Genomic DNA, 9034 nt, shown 5'->3' on the forward strand with positions numbered 1-9034 from the left:
AGCAGGAATTAAGTAGATCCCAATTTACAAAGGGACATTGGGAGATTTTACCTCTCTCTCAAAGAACTTACAATTGACATGATACATTAATTTTGTGACAATTAAAACTCAATACCTGCAATACTGGTTGCTCAGCCTTTTCCTTTGCATCCTCAGCAACAATAGTTACAGCCAAAGCTAAAAGCAAAAACAAAAAAAATCTTTTTTCAAAATACAGTAGTTGATTTTCGCATTTGACAAAACTCCACCTAAAAAGGACAAGAAAGCAATTTCGGTAATTGTATCACTTAACGTGAAGAATATCGGTAAAAATCTTTTCAAGCATGAGAAAATCTGTTCTTTTACAAGTTATTCTGCTGTTGCCTGACGATTTTATCCCCATACATCTCTGGACAAAAAATTCTTCTTTGATGTGAAGCCAATTTATCTTGGCTTCAAGTCAAAACAAATCCCATGAAAAAAATCATCATATCTGCCGAGTCCAGTGGTTCAACTGATAGCATAATGTGCTATCACATGAAAGACTTGGATTTAATTTTACCCTTCAGTTAGGGGTTGTATATTATCAGATAAGCCCCACTTGGAATCCTGGATGAAGACGAGTTCATGTAGCACTTTCAGCAACTGGCATAAAATTGCTAGAAACTAGAAGACCATCACCTACCTTGGTTTTATACTTTAAATAGCTACACAGCTCTTGCTAATATATACAGAGGAGAGCTCCAATTAAAAATTAGCAGAGAAGAATGAGGCTGAGCCACCTTAATATGACTGACCTAGCATTACCTTGAGTCCCTGATCATTAGTAACATGAAATTGCCCTGGGTGTGCAACTTCATGTACATAAAAAAAATTAAACTTTTTATAATTTTCAAGGGAAGGTTTCCCTTCCCTTGCTAAGGCAATGCGTTTCAATTTGTCCATCTGTAAAACAAGGATTAAACTTACTTCAGACAGCTGATGTGTGGCTTGGTAAAAATTTAGATTTTTTAATTTAAAGATTCCTGAGAAAACCAAGGTATTTTAAACAAAAATTACTATAATCCAAATGAGAGAAAACTGAAAACATTACTCAAAAGGAACAGAACACAAGTAGTTTCCTTTAAAACTAAGAAAGCTTCCTACAATGACAGATTGACCTTCTGTTTGCAACTAACAGACATATATTACTTGGAATCAAAATAAAAAAAACTGAATAGTTAGTATCCATAAATCCCTTTAGCCAGAAGAACCATCCTGTAATTTAAGAAAGGGGTTGTCTCCTCACTTCCTAATTTTTTTCATTTGTGATTATTCATCTATTTTATCCTAACCTGCAAACCAAAAATTAAATATCATGCAGTCTGCTCTACCATGACATACCAGCTGAAAAAGAACCTAACCTCAAACACATAATTCATACAACTTAAGAAAAGAAAGTACAATTAGTAAACATATAACATATACTGCATGCTGGGTGCAGACAGACTCAACATTCAGAACAGCTAAAATGTGGTTTAAACCTAGGGGCTAGGGACAGAAATTACACATAAACCAGTTTAAACCTGTAACAGAACAGAAGTTCAGAGCACATAAACCAGTTTCAAAATGACTGAAACTGGTTTAAGATAAGTCTGATATTACATTCAAGCAGGGTTAACTAATTTATGTCAAATTGGTTTATGGAAATTCCGTCCCAGACCCCTTCCTGGTTCAAGTTAAATCACAGTCCCTCAGCATCCCGCAATGCTTTGCAGCCCTGGGCTGGCTAGGCTGCCTGCCTGAGCAAAGCAGGGTTCGCCCCGCCCCCCGCTTTCTAGCCAGAGCAGTGAGGGCTGGCTGACAAGGGAGTGGGAAACCCGGGATGCAGCCCAGTCTGCTTGGCAGGGACAGAGCAGCCCCTACCAGACTCTTCCCTGCTGGAGTAAAGCGGGTGGGAAGTATGCTCCTTGCCCCAGCCAAAGCCAGAGCTGCATGGGGAAGGTAAGCAGTGGCAGGGAGCAAAAGCAGAAGCCATACACGGTAGTGGCTACAGCTCCAACCCCAACCCCAGGTTTGGGGCTGAGGTCACAGCCACTGCTCCCACCTTGTACTCTAAGACGAGAGGCTTCCCCCACATTTTGAAAGGGGAAAAAAAACCTTATCTTAGATAAACAGTTCTCTTTAAACAAATTCAGTATTATGAGAGGATATCAAGCTTTCTGTAACTAGTGTCTGGTTTGCCTTCCAGTTTGTACACATTCCTGGCTTGTGTCCTAGTTTGTCCATACTCCATTGCTCTACAACCTGCCTGCACAACAACTGGTTGGCTGGTATACAGATACAACTCTACTGCCCCCAACATCTATTGCCTGTACCTGACCACTGTGTCCCTGGCTGAGGGCTCTGGGGCACCTCTCCCTTGCTTTAACGAGCAGGTCAATTTCCTTCCATTGGTCACAACTGATCGGACTTCCATATATCCCAGGCTTATCTGGGGTGGGAAGGTGGCCAGGTGGAATGGGGACTGCTTTAACCCCTGCTTCTGTATGCCTGGGGACTCAGGGCTCTGGCAACTGCTCAAGGACTCCATTCCCATTAATGGGAGGCAACTGACCAACTCTTTAAGAGCAACAGAGAGCTGCCCTCTAAGTCTGCATCCCACAAGCACAAAAAACAGGAGTCCAGACAGCCCCCTCCCACCCCACACCCGCCCAGGCATTCCCAGTCAGGATACCAACACACAGATTTCAGTAGGGTAGGAATGAGTCTTTATTGATCTCAATGTTAGTCAGAAGGGGGAAGAGAAAATTGCAATTGGGCTGGGTGCTCACTACCATCCCTGGCAGCAGTCTGATAGTACTGCAATGCCTAAATGATGACAGTTCCACTTGGAACCGATCTCAACGTGTATGCAGACAACTCTGACCTGGGATAATTGTGAACTGGTTCCCAATCAGTGTCCTTCTTGGAAAGGTTCAAGTGTTATAGCTGTCTGCACCCCTATGGTTTTGATTAATCATTTTGGTATCTATAAGGTATTCTGTATGGGAGGATGTCAACAGGGCTTGAACGTCAGTCTACATACATGGTAGTACTCTTTTCAGAAACGACTTTGCACTTTATTTTGGAAAGGCATAACTTACACTCCAATCTGCCTACTATCCCTTGCTGATAACCTCAAAATGCCATTCTCTACCTCTTCCAGTTTTGCAGTAGATGAGGAATACCTTGCATATGTAAAACAACTCTATGTCCTCGATTTGACACCATCTTAATTTTGAGATCAACACAAGAAACCTCCTTTTGGGAAATTTAGTGGCATTAACCTGAAGATGATATATTATCTAGTAAGTTTTGTTCCTTTACAGAACTGCAACATAAGCAGGATTTTCATGATTCTCAATTTTTAACATACAGGTGAGGGACTACATAAGGAGATCTGAATTAAATATGCAACTGAGACTGACAAAAATACTTCCTCTCTCATCATAACTTTAAATAACTTATGCCACACAGTTTGTAAGATTTATAAAATATTAATGTGTACGAACCTTGAAACAAATCAAAGATTATCCAGCTAAGTTGGAAAAAAGACCTAGGCTGTACTACATCCTTGACAGCACAGACAAAGGACCTAAAAGAATTATTTATACCCCGTTTCATCTCTGTATCGGACTTGTTGCATTGTCAAGAGATACAGGGACTCCCTATACTTTTCTAAATCTGTTACAATTCACCCAAGACCCTCTTTCACATGCTGTTTTAATGGCTACCCAATCCTTTTCTGGATAAATTAAGTTCAAAGAAGTAACAATACTGCTCATCTGAATATATTACTTCCTTATGCCTGATGATTTTAAATTCCCAGCTTCACTCTTTTCAAAGCAAGAAATACATTAATCAACTTTGTATCCTTTACACTGAATAAACTGAGAAGACTTTTCAAATATTCATATATGACAATAGTGGCAATTAATGAGGAAAAAATAACTAACATAATTTTTTAAATATCTAACAATGTTGGTAAAAGGCTACCTCTAAGGTGTGGGGAGGGGGCTTTTTTTTCTTTTAAAAATAAACGTATTTAAAATAAAATCTGAATATGATATACCATGTTGCATACAGAACACCCCATCGTATGCACCTAGATTTTGAAGGGGAGCCTGAAGAAAACAAAATCTTCAACTGAGATGAGTGATAGCAGCTAAGGGGGTGAGCCTGATGTCTGCTCCATGCACCAGATAGGGCCCACAGACTGATCTGACACGCCAGGTTTGGGACAATGTGTGGTGCATGATTGGGGACCTGCAGCCCCAGCCACTTAAAAGTTGGACAGCTGTCTTAAAACATTTAAAGTGAGAAAAATGTTTGCTGAGCACATGAGCCTCTATCAAAAGCTGTTACAGACTTCATGCTTTTCCATCAAAAAAGGAATAAGGGAAAAACATTCCAAGTTTTGTGGTCATTTTTTATAGATATGGAACCCCAAGGACTGCACTAATGGACACAACAGACTGGCAATGACTTCCCCACAGGCACTGGGACCACAGCACAAACCCAAGAAAACAAACTTCATGCATCTCCCCAGGATTATCCTCAGAATCCACCTGAGTTGTCCAACTCCTATTTTAACACAACTACCTGACACAAATCATGAGCAAAGTATTAATTATCTAGTTAATAATAAGCAATATATCAGGCACCATCTTCCAGAATACTAAAAATTTAAAGAATCTGAAAATGTTAACCTATATGACTATTTAAAGGTATACATAGTGATAATGTACCAACCAAGGTAGGAAAAAGGAGGTACTGAATGCAGTAACAGATCTATTTAACTATAAATCATTAAAATATGTAAATTATATCAATCACTAAGACACCTTTCTTTACAAAAGAACTGAAGTACAAAGGGAAAAGCTAATTAAATAAATTATCTGAATTAAGGCTTTCCACTTGTTGACTGAAATCATTATTCAAATTCTCTTAATTTAAACAATCCTTCTTAATATCAAAGAACCCCTCACTAGACAGGTTACCCACATATAGGAATTATTATACATACTGTAATTATGCAATAGGTTATGAGATGTTTTATCATGAGGCACAAGTACTATAATCTTGCAGAAAGCCAAGGTTTAAGCACAGCAAGACACACAGAGACAGCCAAAATGCTAATGCTGCCAGGATGAAAGTGATGAGCCATACATGTACTAACACAGGAGAAAAAAGTGGAAGAAAAATAGCAAGCGAATGGGATGGGGATGGGAATGGGAATGTCAAGGAGATGCGCCTCCTTGAGCTCTAAGAGGAGACCCAGTAAAAATGATCAAGGAAAGAAGGTTTTGTGCATTGGGAATGAATTTCAGCCTAGACCTGACCAGTTTCTAAAATTCAGAAGATGATGTATTAAGAGATCCAAGGGGGACGAAGTGAGGCAGGAAAGACGGATTCTTTGCACATGTGAGCTGATCTACTAGAGCCAGCTAAAGCCAGAGCTGCAAGGGAAAAAGGTAAACCATGGTGGGGAGCAAAAGCAGAGGCCATAGAGGGCAGTGGTTGCAGCTCCAACTCCAACCTCAGATCAGCTAGAATCTCACTTGCCTAGCCCAGTTTTAAGTATTCTGATCAAATGCTTGCAAATGTAATTACTGCGTGGGTGCAGCTATTAATAAGTATTGTAACACTGTTATCCAATGTATAGTTAGCATTTTATTATAGTGTTTCAGAACATTTGTTTAAAATAATTGTATAACTGCTACTGGCCTTTGGATTTAATAAAGGCATTTTAGCTGAATTACCGATGTACAGGAGACCCTCGCCATTCACAGGGGATGCGTTCCAGAGATCCCTGCAAATGGCGAAATCCGCTAATACTTCAGGAGCATGGTGCCGGGAAATGCGGAGCTCCCGCAGACGGCACCGGCACTGTCGGCGGCAAGGGGGAGGGAGGAGCATGGCAAAAGCATGCAGGGGAAGAGAATGCATTAAAATATTCGCACCGCAAATATTCAAAACCACAAACAGCCAATCCACGAATGGGGAGGGACTCCTGTAATCAATCAAATTCCAATACCAGCCCCTGAAAAGACGGCCCAGGGAAGAGTCTGGCAATCTGTATTGTAATGTTATTTGGGGCAATGACAGTCTTTTAGATGCACATTTGTATACTTCCTAGCACAATGAGGGCCTGTACTATATGTTACCATAATTAAATAATAACGGCCCTTGTCCAGATATCAAACGCCAAAGTTATGTTACTTTTAATATTCCTTAGATAAGACCCCTTTCCCTGGCACTTTCAGAAACTCCCAATCTCTAGTGTTTATTATCCAATACAAATATACCTCACTAATTAATTACACATTACATGGTAAGGCAGAAGGGCATTACAAGAACTTGAGGGAGGTAGTTAGCTATGTTAGTCTGAAGTTAAGCAGAAGGCAGGCCTAAGTGGCACCTTATAGACTAACTCATTGAGAGAGACAAGAGCTGTCATAGGCGTCATCAGATGCTACAATATCTGATGAAATAGGTTGTAACTTATGAAATCTCATGCCTCTGAACAGATTCGTCTACAAGGTGTCACCCTGCCCTCTTCTCTGCCTAAGAAGAATTTGGTTAGCTAGTTGTTCCAACTTTACAGTCACCAAAAGTCACCACAGATACTGGGATCATTAGCCGTTTTACCTTGTAAGAAATCCGTACTCTACAATAGAAAATATAGTAAGGAAGTGACCAAAGTATTATTGCAATTTTATTTTTACTGTGCTCATATTTAAAGCACTGCAGACTTCAAGCTTGCTGGCATATGTAGCTGTTAGTGAGATCTGGCACAGCGAGCAGCCAGAAGCTGAAAATGTCAAGTGCCAGTCCTCACCTCCTCCTGCTGGCTACCAGCAGCAATCTAATCCTTGTTCCACAGAAACTGAGGTTGAATAACCTAAGGAAAGCATTTCTGAATATATTTTTAAGTCTTCCCTTCATTACTACGATTCCACTTTTCTTTGTTTTGCCCTGCTTCCTTTGTTAAAAGAACTATACTATCTGGTTTTCAGCCTACTTCCACCCAAACTAGAAAGTTATACAGGGAAATTAAAATAAGAATTTGATTACTATATTTCTAATGTTCCAGTTATCTTCATGAAAATTGGGACTGGAAAAGCTGTTGGCAGGTAATACTGGAGAGTGGAAACTCTTGCTTGTCATTTTCAGTGTCTAGCAGGTGAAGAGCAGTTGAGTATCTGTAAGTAATCATGAACCTTGATTCTGTAATATCGTAAGCACAAGACAAGAACATTTTTTAATGTTCTCTTTTAAAATGACAGCAATTCCCATATGCTTAAGATCACTTTAAAATATTTCCTTTAACTTCTAAAGATTTTTAAACATTAAGAGCAAAAGTAAGTCTGGATACACTACTATTAAAACACAAATCAAAGGAAACTTTAAAATTTTTTAAACCTTCCACTTCTAAGGCCTGATTCAAAGTTCACTGAAGTCAGTGAAAGTTTTTCCAGGAACCTCAATGGGCTACAAATCAACCCTTAAGTCAGCTAATGAAAAGACATAGGTTCACGAAATCTTGTGAACGCTCGCTTACTCCCTCTCCAATCTTATTTAGTTAGTCTACTAGCATGGCTAACTACCTTTCTCACACCATCTAAATGCCTCTTTATATGCTACTGGATAGACACATGAAAAATATGGTCAACAATATATATTTTAAAGTTCTGAAAGCTCGTTAAGAAAAGCTAGGTTTAAAAAGCTAAAAAAAATTGATATTGCTATGAACTGTATATACAGCAAGAAAGATGGGAGCTTCTTAGACGTTACTAATTATCTAACGAAAGGGCTTCTTCCTGCCTCAGTATCCCAGCTTTGATGCCTGTCAGCCTCTCAGTGAAACTCAGATTTTACAGCCTTATGTCATGCCAGAGAGGTAAAAATTGGCACAGCTGCTGTCACCAAGACAGATCAGTGTCTTTCACAGTAAGACAGCCCAAGAGCAACAAACAGGCAAAACAAATCACTTTGTTACCTGTTTAACACTGAGGTTTTTATACCAGCTCTTCACCATTGCTACCACCATCTCCATAGCCAAGTCCTTTACATCAGACACCCAGAGCAAAGCAAGAAGGCTGCTAGGTTAATAGTTTAAGGGATGCTGTCAGTTTCCACACTTCAACAGTGATGCAGCTCACAAGAATTCATAAGATGCAATTCTTCATAAGAACATAAGAATTACCATTTACTGGGTCAGATTATAACTCTATCTTGCCTGGTACCCAGTGTCATGCAGGGGCAGAGGGAGGATGCTGAAAGGGAGAGTGAACTGGGTGTGACCAAGGTTTTTTTTCCCCACTGTTCCTCTCTCACTTGCAGCCTTCGGTATTTAAGGTCTAGCAGTTCTGATTCAGAGGCTGTCTTCCTAACACCTGTGCTCAATTGCTACGGACACCCTTTTCCTCCTCTTTGTTTTTTTAAATTTTGTGTGTCTGACCAAATTAGCCAAATCAGTTCCAAATTTCATCTATTGAGCAGACCTCCACGTGGTGTTACCACCAGCAAGTATCTTACCTCCCAGACTCTTTATCCTGGGCCTTCAAATACTCCCAGATCCATGGCAGGCATCCTACATGCAAGCCCCAAGCCTGGAGATCATGGGGTTCACGTGTCCCCTGACTCTTTCTTGCCCTCAGCCAAAAGGCCAAAGGAGTAAGCTAAGGAGAAACACCCCCATCTCCATAAAATAAAGTGTGTAGGTGAGATCCTCCCATCAGGAGGCTATAGTAGACTCTCGTAGGGGGACCAGCCTGAAGCGCAGAAGACAGGTCTCCACCCTCAGCTACACAAGGCCATTACAGGTCAGGGAGAAGGGGATCTCCCTTTTGAGTTACAGCACAACCTCCTGGACCAATACCGCCTTCCACCATGGCAGTGATCATGGCATCTCCCATGCCAGGTAAACCCTTTTTCTCCAAGGTGTCCATCCCTTTTTGAATCTGGCTAAGCTGTCAGCATCTGATGGCAGCAAGCTCCCCACTTTCATGTTGCGCAGCATGAAAAGGAA

General features: G+C 40.5%; 1 protein-coding gene across 1 annotated transcript in view; it reads right to left on the reverse strand.

The window, feature by feature from the left end:
* The window catches only part of B3GLCT (beta 3-glucosyltransferase), a 125493-nt gene extending 118357 nt beyond the window's left edge, over window positions 1-7136 (reverse strand). The window contains exons 1-2 of the mRNA XM_025213641.1: window positions 7078-7136; window positions 116-177 (exon numbers count right to left, since the gene is read on the reverse strand). The gene's annotated coding sequence lies outside the window, so the exon portion shown is untranslated. The remainder of the gene's footprint in view (window positions 1-115; window positions 178-7077) is intronic.
* Between the last annotated feature and the right edge of the window lie 1898 nt (window positions 7137-9034).

This window comes from Alligator sinensis, unplaced genomic scaffold, assembly GCF_000455745.1.
Source record: "Alligator sinensis unplaced genomic scaffold, ASM45574v1 scaffold406_2, whole genome shotgun sequence".
Taxonomy (NCBI): domain Eukaryota; kingdom Metazoa; phylum Chordata; order Crocodylia; family Alligatoridae; genus Alligator; species Alligator sinensis.